This window comes from Epinephelus moara, chromosome 17 (assembly GCF_006386435.1).
Source record: "Epinephelus moara isolate mb chromosome 17, YSFRI_EMoa_1.0, whole genome shotgun sequence".
Taxonomy (NCBI): domain Eukaryota; kingdom Metazoa; phylum Chordata; class Actinopteri; order Perciformes; family Serranidae; genus Epinephelus; species Epinephelus moara.
This window is the reverse complement of record NC_065522.1, coordinates 8,238,937-8,256,767: the sequence shown is the minus strand read 5'-3', so window position 1 is coordinate 8,256,767 and position 17,831 is coordinate 8,238,937. Positions and strand designations below refer to the sequence as shown.

At 42.9% G+C, this 17,831-nt stretch overlaps 1 protein-coding gene across 2 annotated transcripts in view; it reads right to left on the bottom strand.

The window, feature by feature from the left end:
- dennd4c (DENN/MADD domain containing 4C) overlaps window positions 1-17,664 on the bottom strand; it is a 53,072-nt gene extending 35,408 nt beyond the window's left edge. For both annotated transcript variants that reach the window (XM_050066610.1, XM_050066611.1), the window contains exon 1: window positions 17,370-17,664. The gene's annotated coding sequence lies outside the window, so the exon portion shown is untranslated. The remainder of the gene's footprint in view (window positions 1-17,369) is intronic.
- Window positions 17,665-17,831: the final 167 nt, after the last annotated feature.

Below are 17,831 nucleotides of genomic sequence, written 5' to 3'. Positions count from 1 at the left end.
GTTGGCACACAAAATATTGACACTTTAGGCACAATTTGGACATGTTCACTGTGGGGTGTACTCACTTATGTTGCCAGCTGTTTAGATGTTGATGGCTGTGTTTTGAGTAATTTTCAGAGGAAGGTAAATCTATACTACTATACAAGCTGTACACTGACTACTTTAAGGTATATCAAAGTGTCATTTCTATAGTGTTGTCCCATGACAAGATATAATGAAATATTTGCAAAAATGGGAGGGGTGTACTCACTTATGTGAGATACTGTATGTGACTTGTGTAAATTGTTTTGTTAAGTTGCTTTTTAGCAAAATACTCGAAGAAATTTAAGTTAGTCTTTCAACATGTAAGGTAAAAAAAAAGGAAGGAGTGCTGTAAGGGCTAGCCCCTAATGGTCAACCAAACGTTAGTCGACTAGAAAGGTCATTAGTCGGCAAGATTTCATTGGTCACTTAGTTGTAGAAAAAACAACAACTGTGAAACTCTATTAGTCACAGGCTTATGGGATCAGAAAGAAGTGAAACTCTGTTGTCAAAATAAATAAATGTGGGAATTTAATTTGAAAGGACAGACACAGGAAGTGGCCATGCTCAGCAGTCAGACAGGAGTCACGTTAATTTACAGGGCTGGTACCTGCGGTTATTACACAGGCTAGTTAATAACATGTCGGGCAGGAAATCCAAAGTGTAGGACAATTTTGAGAAGGTGAAGGACGAACCCAAGGTGATATGTAAACTCTGCAGGCAAACATTTGCCTATCATTCGTCGACTCCACACATGTTGCATCATCTGAAGCATGTAAGTAGCTACATGCCCATTAGCCATTTATCCCAATCATTACTGCTTTGCCGACAGCGTCATTAACAGGCGGCTCGCTCAGTGTGTGACATGCACTTGTAGATAAAATATAGGCCTATATTAATTAAAGTTTATTAGTACGGTTTTGTATTTCTCTGTAATGTAGCACAGTGTTAACAATGTAACTGATACTATTCTTTCTCACACCTTGAACTAAAACCATTGTGGTGCCCCGCCCAAAATATGTAATTTAACAATTAAATTGATATTGTAAACATGCAGGCGACTAGTCAACTAATGGCCTTAAATGTTGACTATTGGACGAATAGGAAAATTCTTAGTCGGAGGCAGCCCTAGTTGCCGCGTCAGTTCACGCTGTGTCAGAGTCTGGAGTCTCTGTGTTTACTGTGTCCACTTGATTCCAGCTATGGGTTGTACTTTACTACAAACTAAGTTAGCCATTAGCTGCCTTCACCCTTAACAGTAGTGCTGACAGTTGTGCTAACTAATTGGGGAACATTTGCCAGTTGCAAAATACTCCAAAAAACTCTCTAGAGGCTGTACACATGCAAATAAAGAGGCAAAAATTCACTTGATGTTCAGTGTGAACACACCATGAGGTTCATGCTCCTGTATTAGCAGATCACAGGTCAGTAGGAAACGACTGACTGTGAATCTCACTTTCTCACTTCACAAAAAGAGCAATTTTGGTAATTTCTTAATTTAACATCTCTGTTCTGCAAGCATCTGTTCTGCTGAGTAACATGCAGACTTTAACCTCTGTCAAAAACATTGGCTTCTACCATTCATCTGCTCTGAAATGGTAATGTTGGTATAAAAACATCAAGGCTGTGAGTCATACAGCTTCCCAAAAGCATCGGCACAGATCGCCAGAAAGTGTCACAGCAGGGAACAAAGCAAAGAGAAAAACAAACACTATCCTGGGCAAGCAGCAGATCTGTTTGGTCTTGATTGGGCTTTGAACGTTGTCGTATGAATGATCGCCATGCTCATGGATCAACATTTACAGATGACATTAAACACTATACAGAATTTTTCATTATATTAACTGGGATTGTTTTTATGCAATTATTCAGTCTTTGAAAAAAGCACAATTATCTGAAATTCTACGTGACCCAGAAACTACCTGTGAACCACGTAAAGTGACACAATTGTGGACAGTTTACTATTACAAGTTAGTCTGTCATGCTATATCACTTCCATACACTACAGGGGGGAACTAAGGCAGACCAACTATCACTTAACTCTGACATGAGTAGAAGAAGAAGAAGAAGATTTACTTATAAAGCACATTTCATACAGAAAGCAACACAATGTGCTTCACAAAAAAAACATGTATAAAAACATAAAATATGAGCACATATTTACAAGCACGCAGACAGACAACAAACAAGAACATGAATGTATGCAAGCATACATGGATGCATCTTATTTAAAGTGCATAGTGATTCTAGTATTTAGTGATAAAAAAAATAATAAATAAATAAAAAATAACAGGCTAGTTAAAAACAGCAGTAAAGAGAAATGTCTTAAGTTTACTTTTAAAAGAGCTCAGTGTTGGCGCATTTCTGACATTACCTGGAAGGGCATTCCATCTGCTAGGAGCATAGCAGCTAAATGCTGCCTCTCCAGCTTTAGTGCGCACACGGGGAACAACGAGAAGACCATTAGCTGATGACCTGAGAGTTCTCATTGGCTCATATGGCACAAGTAATTCTTTAATATAATTAGGGGCAAGGCCATTCAGTGCCTTATAGGCAATAAGAAGAATTTTAAATTCAATTCTGGCCTTCAATGGGAGCCAGTGTAAGGACTGAAGAACTGGGGTGATGTGTGTATATTTCTTAGTTCTGGTTAAAATACGTGCAGCAGCATTTTGAATAAGTTGCAGTCGTTTGATGGATTTTTGAGGGAGTCCGGAAAAGAGGCTATTGCAATAATCGAGTCTGCTTGTTACAAATGCATGAACCAGTTTTTCAGCATCTGAATTTGTCAGAAAGTCTCGGATTTTTGAGATGTTTTTCAAATGGAAGAAGGATGATCTTGTGACATTGTTAATGTGAAAGTGAAAGTTAAGATCAGCATCGATGACAACACCAAGATTTCTGGCATGTTCTTTGCACTTGAGAGCAGATGAACGAAGAATGGCAGAGACTTCCTGTCTTTTTGCTTTTGGACCTATGATAATGATTTCTGTTTTATCATTGTTTAGCTGGAGGAAATTTTGGTTCATCCATGTATTAATGTCATCGATGCATTTGAGTAGTGTTTCCACAGGGCTCAAATCATCAGGAGAGAGGGAGATATAGAGTTGTGTATCATCTGCATAATTATGGTATTGTATATTATGTTTCTGTATAATGTGCCCAAGCGGAAGCATGTATAAATTAAACAGGAGTGGACCAAGGATTGAGCCCTGTGGGACCCCACAGGTCACAGCAACTTTGTCAGATGCATAATTATCGATGGACACAAAGAAATCCCTGTCTTGTAGGTAGGTAGTGAGCCAGTTTAGGACAGGACCGGAAAGTCCCACCCAGTTATGCAATCTGTCAAGTAAGATCCCATGATCGACAGTGTCGAACGCGGCACTGAGATCTAGGAGTATGAGGATTGAGAGCTTGCCAGTGTCCATGTTTAAGTGGAGATCATTTAAAACTTTAATAAGGGCAGTTTCTGTGCTGTGGTGAGATCTAAAACCAGACTGAAAAACATCAAATAGGTCATTTGTTATCAGGTAATCATTCAGTTGACTGTACACAATTTTTTCAAGGATCTTGCTAAGAAAAGGGAGATTTGAGATTGGTCTATAGTTGCTTAAAACTGAGGGATCTAGACTGTTCTTTTTCAACAATGGTTTTATAACAGCAGTTTTAAGAGCACTTGGGAAAACACCGGACTGGAGGGAGCAATTAACAATTTGTAGTACCTCTGTGCTTAAACAGCTAAAAGTAGTTTTAAAAAAGCTAGTCGGAATTGGATCCAGGCAACAGGTGGAGGACTTGAGCTGATGCACAGCATCTGCAAGGGTTGTAGAGTCCACAGGAGCAAAATATGACATATCAGAGGTTCTATTCATATAAGTAGGTAACACATCTTTGCCAAGGCTCAAGGAGCTTATATTTTTTCTGATTGTGGTAATTTTGCTATTAAAAAATGTTGCAAATTCCTCACATTTTGTAGTGGAGAGTAAGTTTGGGTGGGTAGAAAAAGATGAATTTAAGAGCCGATCAACGGTAGAGAACAGTACTTGTGCATTGTTCAAATTATTATTTATGATATCGGTGAAAAATGATTGTCTGGTGGTTTTTATTGCCTTGTTATAGTTGGAGAGGCAGGATTTGTAGATGTCATAGTGAATTTGAAGCTTGTTTTTTCTCCATTTGCGCTCTGCTCGTCTACTTTCTTTTTTTAGTTGTTTCACAAAAGTATCATTTATCCAAGGAGCCTTTTGTTTTCCAGAGATTGTTTTTGTTTTCAGGGGTGCAATATTGTCAATGAGGTTTGTCACTCTCAGATTGAAGTTGTCTACCAGGACATCTGGGGACATAGATATAGACAGAGCCAGATGTGACATGGATGTGGTAAAGGATTCAGTGAAAGATTTAGCGGTATCAGCACCAATATAGCGTTTTTTTACTGTCCGCATCCCTAATACTTTTTGTGGTGTAAATGAGGCATCAAAATAAATACAAAAATGATCTGATATGGTGATATCCTTGATTGAGGTGATTGTAATATTGAGTCCCTTTCCAATAATCAGATCCAGGGTATGGCCTCGGTTGTGAGTGGGGCCAGACACATGCTGAGAGAAATCAAAAGCCTGTAATAGGTTTATGAACTCTGTTGAATCATGATCATTTGGATTGTCTACATGAAAATTAAAGTCCCCTGAAATGATGATATAATCAAACTCGGTGGAAATTGTGGATAATAGTTCAGAGAACTCCTCAAGGAACCCATGTTTACATTTTGGTGGACGGTAAATAATGATAGAGAGAACAGAGCTTGTAGTACAGATAATCTTAAAAGCAAGTATTTCAAAAGTGGAGAAAGCACCAAAATGGACAGAGCTGCAATTGTAGTGGCTCCTAAAAACAACAGCTAGACCACCACCACGGCTATGAGATCTTGGGAAGCTAATAAATTTGTAGTTTGGAGGGCAAAGTTCAATCAGCTGACTCTGTTCATCACATCTCACCCAAGTTTCCGTCAGGAATAAAAAGTCCAGGTTAGAGGAAGTAACAATGTCATTGAAAATAAAAGATTTGTTTGAGAGTGATCTTGCATTGATCAATGCCATTTTAACATTGATATCACAGGGGACAACAGCCATTTTTTCTGATGAAACAGTGATAACTCTGTGATTCCGGGGGTTAACACCTCTAGATCTGTGGGGTCTGGCAGGCCTGGTAGTTAATATGGTCTGAATAGGAAGTGGAGTTACTTGAGAGCAGTGTGTAGTTAAGGGCGCCAGGCCACAAGGTGGAGTTATTGGGGTACAATCAATGACCGAGTGAAGTGAAGCAGTTGGCTGTAGTGACACCGTAGAGGTAGAAGAGGAGGGGCCAGGTGTGTGTGTGACGTCAGATGAAAACAGTCATTCACGAGGGGCGTAGTGCACAGCCAGTTGGATGTTGATTGCTAACAGCTGGGAGCCCTGTTTGTTTGGGTGAATGCCGTCGGTCTTGAGGAGAGATGCGCGCTTCCAGAAGAGGTGGAAGTTTTCAATGAAAGTTACACCGTGGGACCTGCATGCGGATTGTAGATAGTGGTTGAGATAGAGGACTCTGCTGAAACGCTCGGAGCCGTGAGACAGAGGGGCAGTGGGACCAGAAATAAAGATGGATTTGCCGGATTGTTTTAGAAATTTAAACAGGTTGGAAAAATGGACTTTGGTCAGCTCTGAATGCCGCCGAGAGGAATCGTTAATTCCCCCATGTACAATGACACGATGTATGGAGGCCGGGAGTGAAGGCAGGATGTCCTGGAGCTTTTTCAAGATGTCGGGAATTGTGGCACCAGGAAGACAGAGAGTGGTGGCGTTGAAAAAACGGACATTTCTGATTACAGAGTCGCCGATAATCAGCGTGGTGGGAGCAAAGAGTGGGCGGGGGGGTGGGGGTCGAGTGGTGTCCACGGTGGAGGGAGTCATCTCTGGACGTTTACTGTGCTGGCCCACGGCGGACCGGACAGCCAAGGATGGGGAAAGACTGGTCGGTGGAGAGAGGTGCGCTGGGGATGAGTGAGTGGATGGAGAGGTGAGGACAGGAGACCGCTGCGGCGCCGGTGTGAAGAATGGAGTGGAGCGGCGACGAGAGGAGCGATCAGGTACGGCCAGTGGAGGACTCTGGTGCATCGGGGAGCTGTGGGACCCACGGGGCATCAGAGGAGATGAAGGAGGAGGCTGGGACTCTGCATCCACAGGACAGAATTCGCGTAAAATGTCAAATTTGTTCTCCAGCTGGATGTCACAGCGAGGAGGTGCATGAGAGGAGCACCTCCCTCTCCCGCCGCCGGCACCGACCAAAGTCCAAGGCTTGTGATGGGACGGAGTGGAGCTGACCAGGGTTTTAGGCTTAGCCCCGAGCCGGCTCCAGGAATCGTCCGACACGGTGACCGGGGGGGCATCAGCAGCAGGACTGTGTGCGCTGGTGACATCGGGCGCAGGAGCAGAGGTAGCTTCAGATGCCTCAACAACTGCACAGGGAGCAGAGGAATCCGACACCTGGGCACAGGTTGTATCGGCGGGTGGTGGGCCGAAAGTGATGGTGTCCATGAGTCTCTCAGCTTCCTGGATCTGGTAAAGCATGGATATACGTCCCTCCAGATCCCTCCACCCGGAGCCCACAGCGTTGATATGGCTTTAGCAGAGGTGATCACAGGAGGACATCAGTAAGGTAGCAAAACTTACCCACACGGGTCCAACAAGTGGACCCGCTGCGGAGATTCGGCTTCTGTTTGCAAACTGTAGCTTGTCTTGACACCTGGTGACTGTAGTCCTCAACACAAACAGTGCTGGCACTGTTGGCATAAATCTTAAAGCCCAACTTGCAGGTTGGAGACCATGGTGAATAAATGTGTAGGAAAATGATGTAGAAACTCAATTAAAACAAAAAACAAAAACATATACACACACTACAGTGACTTTTGGGGTCGTTTTTGTGAGAGAATTTTGCTTCCGCATCTAATAACCCACTAACCGGAAGTGAAGCCTTCACCATGTAAACAGTAATCATGTTTCCCTGCATGGCCGACTAGCCGCTGATGTTACGTGTGCACACAACTACAGACACACTCCTAAGGCTGGAACCATTTGTGACAGTCCCCTCTGCCTCCACCACACACCCCGCCACAACCATACAAATATCCCTTTGTGACAGCCCATGATAGACAAACACTGAAGCTGCCATGACAACCGAGCCCAAACAATGCCAGGCTGCGCGACCCTGAGCTGCGACTAGTGTTACTCTAGCAGAGGAAATTGATCTCCAAGTCTTTCAAGGGTACATTTAGTATAGCTGACATGTTCTCTGCAGTCTGCTGTCAGCATCAAAGGATGGCACAAAATAAAGTCCGCTGCCTCTGTTTTAGACCAAAAATGGCAGAGACGGCTTGTTTTATTGTGCACTTTTATGTCTGGCGTGCAAATAAAACATGGTAGTGGCCATAAACGGCAATGGTGTTGACAGTGGATTAGACTAAAAGCTTTAATGCTATTGTAAACAGAAGCGAACATAATATGTAGGATTTTCCGCCCTTCTTGTTCTGCGCTTGTGACAGCATGCAAGGTGGAGCAAATATATTGAGGAAAACTTTTAAACCTCAAGGCATTAATGGCGCAGCTTCTCGGGTCAAATGGTAAAATGACTGAGTCAAACTGGCAGACGAACTGGTGCGTTAAATTTCCAGTGTATTAAGTCGTGTGTTGTAACTTGAGCCCCTGCCTCTAAAGGTTGTGCTCTGCCCCTCCCTTACCATGCGAAAACCTGTTCCTCTGTTACTCCTGAGCCCCGATGATCAAGTGTCACGCTCTTTGTCTGGGTCGCACTCAGGGAGTAGGGTCACTACGTTCCACAAGGGAAATACTATGGAGCTTTAGAGGACATGTGTTCTGACTGGTTACTGTGAAACTGGTTTGTTACTGCCCTGTGGCTATGAATTCTTAAAGCGCAGGCCTCAGTGTGGAGTGAGTCTCCAGCACATTTTCAATGTCAATGTACAATGCACAGTTTAGATGATGTTTACACTGTTAATTCGCCACTAGAATTAGCTCAAGCTCTAATGAGCAGCACTATTAATATTTTTATATCATCTTTTTAGTACAACACATGATCTATAAGATATGTTTTTATAATGCTAATGGAGGATTTTACTGTTTTTACCGTCAATTTACGTCCAATAAAAATGCTTGTTTTTCCCCTGACAGGCTCAGATTGTTTTAAGTGTCTGACAACCTATGGGAAGGATCCCTACAGATACAGACCTTTTGTTAAAGATCCTTTTTGTTTAACCAGAAACAGCCCTGAAATTGCCATCACCAGTTCCACCAGACTCCATTTACACAAACAGTAATTTTAGTGTGTATAAAACCAGCATACTTTCCACATCTAACTGGGTGAATTAAGGGTTGATTTCAAACAAACCAGAGTGCTGTTACTTGGAACAGTGGAAAGACAAACCAAGGCAGTATTTGTAAGTTATATTTTGTTTCTGTCAACTTTGAATTAAGTGTGTTTTACAATAATCAAACTATTGTTTGTTTCAATGGAGTTTGGTGGGATTGGCAATAGCAATTTCAGGGCTGTTTCCAATTGACCAAAAAACATCTTACCCTTTAACAAAAAGGTCCATCTCTGCAAGGATCCTTTCCATAATTTGTCATGCCCTTTAAATAATAATCTGAGCCTGTCAGTGGCAAAAACAAGCACTTATAGTCGACATGAAGTGATGAAACGTGCCCTGAATGATTACACTGCAGCCTGTTTCGCTGCTGCCATCTGCAGCTGTCTCGCTCAGTACTGGACCAGTTTCAAAAACTGTTGTTCCCATTTGTTACTTAAACACAAAAACATGGAAAAATAGGGTCAAGGTTAAAAAAAATACTGAACCTAGGTCTACCTTTTAACCCTTTGAACTTTGCTTCCAATGTCACACACTCTCTTCTAAGAAACATAACTCAGTCAAATGCAAAGCACGAAGGAAACCGCATTAACACTCTTGGAATCAGTTTGACTTCCTATTTCCAGTGAAACATTCCACAACATGTTTACAGAAAATGACATGGCAAATCACAGCCTTTCTGAATATTACTCTGAAAATAACAGCATACGGCATGACTACAGTGGGTGCCATATGCTTGTGAATAAACAGAGTGACAGCCAAGCAATAACAGCCAACAGTTCAAACCGTTATAATCCCACAATGCAAAACAGTTTTTTTCCATTCAGGCCTTGATGAGCTGTGGTTACATGGACAAAATTTCTTCAACTGGATTGAAATCATTCTGATTGATTTACATGGATGCTAAATTAAGTGATTCAAATGTGCATTTACATGCACCAAAGCACTGAATCAGAATCACAGACTGTATAAATAATGGACGTAGCTACTGTGATGTCACCCATTGGTTTGTGGACTGCCGTTTTGAAGTCTCAAGTTCAGCAATTTGGCCGTGGCCATCTTTGGCTTTTGGAGCCAGAAGTGACTATATTTGGATGAGAGGGTGGAGCTGTGGAGGAGCGTAGGGTGGATCTTAAGTAACACTTATCATCTGAGGTAAATCTTGCTCGAAAAGGTTGTGTTTGTCATAAATAAATGAAGGAACCAACTGAGGACCAAAATTAAATCTGTCATCACACTTATTTCTAATATCCTGAGTGGATCATTCCTGGAGGCCCCTAATTTCCCTGCACTGGAAAGTCTTGTTTCTTAACAGTGGTACTGGTTGTAACTTGCCTACAAAAGTGCCAAAGGTTGGATATGCAGCCCAACAACCCCTGAGGGCAGGAGGAAAACTCTTTGACTTCCATAAATAAAACTAGGGAGGTCGTACTCCTCGTGTGTGCGTGCGCCAAACCTGATGTTTGTTCACTTTTAGCACTCATCTGCTCTTAACGGCATTCACCTGGCCAGCCCCTTCATTTCCAAATTCAAAGAGGGACAGAAAGATGACGATACAGACACAGAAACAGAGATTTCTCTATTTAAGTAGAAAGTGGAACCCCTTACTCCATCCCCCCATGGTCTAGCCCCACAATGATCTCATCCCTTTCACACAAAAGAGCCTGGAGGCTTGTTCCCCAGGGGTGAAAGAGCCTGCCTGCGTGTGTGTGCATGCACAAGTCTATGAGCGTTTGTGTGTGTAATGCTGGACAACAGACAGCGCTGTGTCTATCGCGGTTATTTCGGCAGGAGCCCCGCCACGCACATCCACTCACAGCTTGACTAAAACAGCAGCTGGGCATGACACACGCAACTGTCATGTACCGAACCTTGGACACTATAAATGAGAACAAAAACAGGAGTGTTCTAAGTGTGTACAGATGCAGAAATTATACTACGGAGAGGGCCGATCCTAGGTTATAAATAGCAGGACAGGCTGATCCTTCACACCAACCCCTCTATTGTGACAAGTGAACATGTACGTGAGCTTCTGTGCAAGTGCTACTTGTTCATCAGCATGCAACAGGGCTGCTGAGGTGCACTAAAAAAATCTCTGAAAGCTCAGATATGACACAACAAACGGTCAAAGGCAAAAATCTGCAAAGGAGAATTCTATTTCGGCTGTAATAGCTTTCAACACATTACCCTTTCAGCTCCAGAGGCAGCCGCTGAGCCACCGTGTGTCAGGTTCTGCAGCACCAGAGTCTGCCTCAAGTGCCACTTTGTAGCTCTGGGCTTTGGAGGATCTGAGGAGCAAAGTGGCCCTCCCTGCCACCTGTCATCACAGTGTGCTGTAGGTGGTGAAGGCCAGGCCTAGTATAAGGTGCCAATGAGGTGACGAAACCTCCAATTTACAAGGCAACGGCCGCAGGAAAAGAAAGAGATGCTCTGTGCATTTCCCTGAGGTGGAGTGTGGGTTTGGAGGGGAGATGAGCTCAAATTGAAGCCAGTTGAGCTGCTGTCTGAATGAATTCAGATGGTGCAAAGCTACAGTGTTGTGTGCAAAGTTGGCTGTTGAGCGGCGGCCCGTAAAAACCCTCACCCTGCTAATTAATCTCAACATCGTGTTGTGATGAGACTAACAGTCGTGCTGGGTGGAACGAGCCGCATCAGCCCTCAGTTTACGATGCAGAAAATACATCAAAATGCAGACAAGTGCACTTGATAAAGGCAGGGAATGTATTTAACTGTTCAATATTTGCTGTTCAGAATGTGAGAGGTAGAGCATTCACAGTCTATCTGCTTTTTGGCTCCAGATAAGCCTGAGTGATAGCCTGGCATTATCATATCCATATGCTAACAACCTACTCTAGCTCTGACCGGCCTGCACAAAGCAAAAGACCAGCGGTGAACTCTGTTCCTCGCTAATGTTTGTTTAACCCTGGCAGCTGTCGTTTTTATACAGAGGCAATACAAAAAAATCCAATTTCATTTACGGACAGAAGACAGCTGTCAACAGCCGTCACTGCTTCTCAGAAAAGGTATATGACTGCCAAATCTCACAGATAACAGATAATGTTTGTTGTTTTCTTCTACAGGCTATTTCATTGTGTTCCTTTGAGAAGAGGTAGTTTTGCTTGATTTTTCTAAGCTCTATATGTGCATAACGTGTCTGTAGTCATACTGAAATACTGTCCTGATATCTGTTAGGGGTGAGAATCACCAAAGAGGCACCACAATTAGGGTTGGGTAGCCTGGTACTTTCAAGGGAACCCATTGAATTGCATTGGTACAAGTACTGATTCAGGTTGAATCAACTGGTGCCAAATTTTGGTACCCAGGAGCTGCTTCAGACAGGATGCAGAAGCACTGCGAAGCACACTGAAGCTGGGAGGCCACCTGTGGAGCTCTGTGGCCAGCTTCCTGGCTTTAAGGCGGCTTTGCAGTGGAGACAACAAAGCTCCGCAGAGCTGCCGGCTCCCAAGCGTGTCGAAACTATTCCTGCAGCGATGATAGTTTGGCCTAGCATCACTGGTGTTTGTTATTCCACGTATTTGTCAGTTGTGTCTAAGCAGAGAGCGTAAGAGATGAGCAGACACAAACACATAAATATATACACACAAGTAAGCAGACTAGACAGGAGACTTGGCTCCATGTGTGACTGGTGAAGGAGTAAAGTTCCAAAAAAAAAAAAAAATAGTACCGTTGGGACAGGATTTGGTATATTTTGGTTATAAAATTTGAACGCTACCCAACCCTACCCATGATACAGTGTTATCCCAATAAGCAAATTGTGTCCCCAAAGGAAAAGAGATAGAGAGGAGATAAAGTCTTCAGCCTGTTAATCTCACGTCAATCATTTTTAATGCAGCAAAATGTATCTAGTGAAATAAAAAAGCAACTGTATTATTCTGGAAGGCTTCCAAAAGTTTAATCTGTATTTGCAATATTAATAATTTATATGATAAAACTGTTGATACTTAGCATTTGTGTATCAACACAATACTGCCACGCAAAATGCCGCAATATTTATGCTATGTCATTTTGTCTCCATCCCTTCGAACTGCAAGATGTAACTTGACTAAACAAAACATGTTGGCATTAAAATAACGTATTGATGTGCTAAAGCCACAGCGTTTTTTTTAAATCAATTTATAAATGCATTTTCAATAAAAATAATTAAATAGGGGCAGCACACTGGCACTGTCGCCTCACAGCAAGGAGGTTCCAGGTTGAACCACCAGCCAGCCGGGGCCCTTCTGTATGGATTTTGCATGTTCTCCCCATGTCAGCGTGGGTTTTCTCCAGGTTCTCCTGCTTCCTCCCACAGTCCAAAGACATGCGGGTTACATTAATTAGACACTCTAAATTGGCTGTAGGTGTGAATGTGAGTGTGTCTCTATGTGTCAGCCCTGTGATAGTTTGGCGATCTCTCATGGGTGTACCCTGCCTGTTGCCCAATGTCAGCTGGGACAGGCTCCAGCCCCCCTGCAGCTCTCAACAGGACAATCTAGTAAATCTATAAGAACTTTGAAAATAATGACAAATGCCCATTTTCTGAGGCCAGAAAATGACTTCAAACTGCCTCGTAATTGTGCCAGTCAAAAAAACCCCACAAAGCAGTCGATCTGTAATGGTTGTTTTTCACATTGTAAAAGCTGTAACTAGTAAAGGTTTGGAGTTTTTTTTTGTCATCAAAACTGTCCTTCATTGACGAACAAACAACTTCAGCACTGTAACGGACATCCACTAAAGCCTATCACTGGAGGCACGTACAAACCATCTGTTCCCCTTTCAGTATCATATCTCTGTAAATCTTTGTCAGTGCAACAGCAATCCAACAGCCCTGGATTCTCGTTTAATGTTTTATGAAGATAACATCAAAGCAGCCAGTAGCAACCGGTGACTAATAACTGAAGCTGAAAATTTCCACTTTTTCTTCCTGGCTCACTGGAGGACTGTAGTTACACTCTACAAACACCTGAGCACGTGACTGAAGAGGCAGGTGTGCTTCCAGGAGAAAGTGACACACTTTGCTGAAGTGTGTCATAAACAACTGTTGCCTACACAGCCAATGGCAGCGAGTGGCTATGCTCAACATGACCAGAAGGTTAGACAAAGACAATGGCAAGACTTTCAAATCTAGTCAAATGATGTATAGTTTGCTGTAAATATGACTTTGTGGACTTAAAAACAACCTGGGTAGGTTTAGGCGATGAGAGGCAGCTGAGAGCAACGAGGCTAGGCTCAGCAGAAACGTCACAAGACTGCCTCCCTCCTGGAGCGTGACAGGCCGGCGGACAGAGAGCATTCTTTCCACTCTAAGGAGAAGGGAGAGAGGGCAAACTCATTGCCCTTACTAACTAGCTGGGCCGAGACCAGCTCAGACCCAGGCCTACTGAAAGAAAATGACAATAACACAAACTGGCACGTCACACCAAAGTACAAGGGTCAGAGGAAGGAAATAGGTTACCTGAGAGGGTTTCTGGCTGGCTTACAATTTCCCTGTTGTTGCTCTTTGGCTAGAAACGACTATCTGGAGTTAATATGTCTTAAGACATGCAAACAGGCAGCTTAGCAAAATGCAATGAAGTGTTTCAGGTAAGTATTTGCTCAGCAAGCCCAAGAACTTGCATTGTCAGTAGTCTTGGTATAAAAACAGCAGGTATTTCTGGCTAATGAAGTAGAAACACCAATTAGTAATATTGGTAACAGCAATAGCAACGGTGAGAAAGAAGACTGGGGTTACTGAAGTGTCCTTGAGCCGGACAATGAATCTCTACCATCTTTGGGGATGCTATGGTGTTGCTGATGATGACCGCAGACCCCTTATGGAGGATGATTTCCTTTGCATGAGTTATTAATTCCTAAAAAGAAAAGACTACATTTTCTGTGTGTGACAATTCACACTTTAAACATCTGAAATAGATGAAGTGCTGAAGAAGATGTAATTGAAGTGTCTGCTGAAACACAACGTCAACCTCTGAAAGGAGTTGCAATGTTAGTCAAAGTGTAGGCAATGAATTGACCAGGAAATGTCACTGTAGGTAGTGTCAATTCAAGTGTGGGATGTGTGGGTTAGTGGACTGGTTGATTTAACGTTGCTAACCTTGCTAGCTGGCAGCAGAAATGCTAATCAATTAAACTTGTTAGGGATGCAGCGATGTATCAGCTGAACATCAGTATCGGCTGATATTCACCTTGTTGACTGACATCGTCCTTTAGGCAAATAAGGTGACGCTCACTGATGGCAGTGGTCGACGCTTTTCTCTTGTGTCACATAAATTTTGTGCAAGCTAAAGAGCAGTGCTTGAGACTAACGGCTACAAACTTTAATTAATGGACAGGACCACAAAGAATACAATGACTGTTTGGCAAACTGGCTCTGTGATCTGATGTGTGACGAGATGGCTAGCAGCTGAAGTCCTGTGTCCTCCCGGGGACAATAGAAAATGTGTTTAGGACAAACAAAGATCTTCACTGGGGCGCCCTCAGGACGGACAACACAGTAAACTCCCTATCGTAGTGTCAGAGGACGCACCCTATTGTTTCCCTGATAATGCTACATTATGAATCTGTGTTTAAATCAGCAGGAGGAGAGCTAGTTAGCGTCAGCTTTAAGCAGCCGGTGACCACAACAAAACAGCTCAGGGACACTGCAATGACTTGTATTATGATGTGTTCAAGCTCTATTCAGTAAAAATGACTATTAGGCGAAGGTAAATTATAATGTTAACATGATGTGTTTCATGTAATCTTGTAAAATGTAGATTTTGCCGAGAAACTTGAATAAAAACAATTGTTAGAAGGAGAAATTTGTTGATGTTTTCACAGCAATATAAAATAGACATTAGGGGGTGAAATTTTATGTGTTATATAGAGTAAATAAAAGCTTATTAATTTTATTATTAGCTTATTAATAAATAATGTTTGCTCAGTTTTATTTAGCGAGTTGTCGTCATGTGTCGTAGGATTATTTGCAATATTCACAATGCACAGTGCAAAGTGCCACAGATCTCAGGAGCATTTGGTTATTGAAAAATGTGATAAACAATTTACATGGCTCTTACAATACGCAATATTTTTTCAGACAGTGTTTGACCTTAAAGATGAAACTGTGCTCAATTTTCACTGATTTCTGAGTGTTGACTTACTATTAGACAAGTGGACTAGTCCAAGTTTAGTTTAAAAGTCAAAGAATTTAGCCATTAGGAACATCCCAAGTCAATTTAAATTTAGGTGATGAGTAAAGTTGAAGTATTAGTTAAAGTGAATACAGAGTGATGACTCGTTGGAACATGACGTCCTGAAAGGAGGTGAAATATCAGTCAAAATGTAGGTGATAAATTGACCTGTATGTGTCAGTTGAAGTGGAAGTCCTGACAGAAATTAGTGCCAGTTCAAGCGTATAAACTGAAAGACGATGCCAGTTGAAGTGTTGGCTGAAGTGTAAGCAGCTGTATTGCTGTTTGAAGTATAAAAGATAAAAGCAGTTGAGATGTTAGTTCACTAAAGAGAGATCTGCACTGATGAATCATAGCAGATATTTCAGACACAGTCACATTTGATGCTCTTGGGGAAACACTTCTCTCGCTGTCCCACAGAATGAACTTCTGGCTTTTCTCACACTCGTCAAAAACCAATTTGACTTTTGCCAAGGCAACCACAGAGTCCTTCAACAGCCTGTTGCCGCTCCTTTAGCCAATCTACTTCCTCTCCTTGGTCACCTGACAAAACCTTTGGACACCGGCGGTGGTGACAAAGTGCAAGTTCAATGTACACAAAGCCACAGTGAAGCCGTGACCTACTTTATACCTGCTGCCTGTAGCAGTAAGTAGGAGGCAACATTCACTCCACTCCCATTTTCCAGCCACTGTCAGGCCAAGCCAAGGTCAAGGAAGAGATTTTTCTGCTGCGTTTCCACGTGTCAACGGCTCAACTGCTGATGCAACTCCACAATCTACTTCATCCACAAGCTTTGATTATTCTTTTATCATCTGACATTCCTGCTGTTATCTCAGGTGGCAAAACATCTACGTCAAAATATGAATGCAGTCAGTACAATGCAAGAGGAAGTGCCATTCTCTGCTGGGACTTGTGCCACGGCTGTCATAACAGGAACATCACATGCATGCCATGAATCACCCAAAACGGTGATGGGAAGCTGGAGCTAGGAGTACTCTGCTGCCCTTAGGGGTTAGACTGCTGCTGGCTGGCACACGGTCAAGTGCTGAGGCATAGATATGTGAGCACCTTGGCGATGCATTCAATGGCATTTGTGCTCACCCAACACACATCATCAAAAAACCAGCAGAGATATCTTACACAACTCTGTCCTAGGTTTAGGGTCAGGCAAATGCAGACATTGCATATTCAGAGAGAAAGTCCCTGGATGGAAGCAAAGCACATGTCCAAAAAGAAGTCAGGTTAGCAGTTTCTTGTCTGAGTAAATTAAGCTGCAAAACTCTTCTTTTGTTTTGTAAATACGTCTTTGATTTCAAGCAGGTAGTTCAGCGTGGCTGAGAGCAGACACCTGCAAGGTTAGACAGGCTCCAGGAGAGCTGAGTCTGATTATCTGGCGTCAAGGAGGGCCCGGGAGGAGAGAGGAAGAGGAGGGGGGGTGTTATATTCCCAACTGTTGCATCCGACCCATAATTAGGTCAACTTTCATGCAGGAAATACACACCAGCGCGGATATAACAATGTGAATTTCCTCCTGTAATCTGCCTGTGCAGTGATACGTGGCTGTGTGTCTTTCCGCGGTTGGAGAACATACGGGGAAAAGTGTAGAGGCTGACCGCAGCAGCACAACACCAGGAAAATGTCTTTTCACGTTACTTAAACACAACTAAAGCCACCTTTAAATACTTAAACTACTATGTCTAACTCCTACAACAAACTCTGCTGAGTCTCAGCTATCTCCATGTTCAAAAATACGAGTACTTACCAGCTGTTTACACTGCAGCGAGAGACAATGTTGACATGTAGGCAACTTGCTGTTTTTACCCGCTTGTTATATTCCGTATTTCTTCGTGTGCAAACCGAAACAGGTAAAAACAGGACGGCGCGCGCGAAAAAAAGCCACTTCGAGGTACTCCTGTGAAACTTTGCTGCTTCGCCACACTTTCATCTGAAGTTGTCGGCGGAGGCAGGCGCCATGTTTGTGTCTGCGCTGATAGTTTTGTTAGTGGGCTTTCTTCCTAAACGTCTCTCTCAGACTGGAACCGCCCAGAGAAGAGGAGAGGCTTCAGTCCCTGCTGCAACTGACAGAGGCTGACGCCGCCTGGCCGCGGGCAGCGCCAACAAGGTAGCTCACGTAAGACCGGCTACTTCCGATGTGACTCTTCAAAGTAAAACTCCTAAATACCGAATAAAGTTATTTCTTTATTAAACGCTATAAGGAAATTGT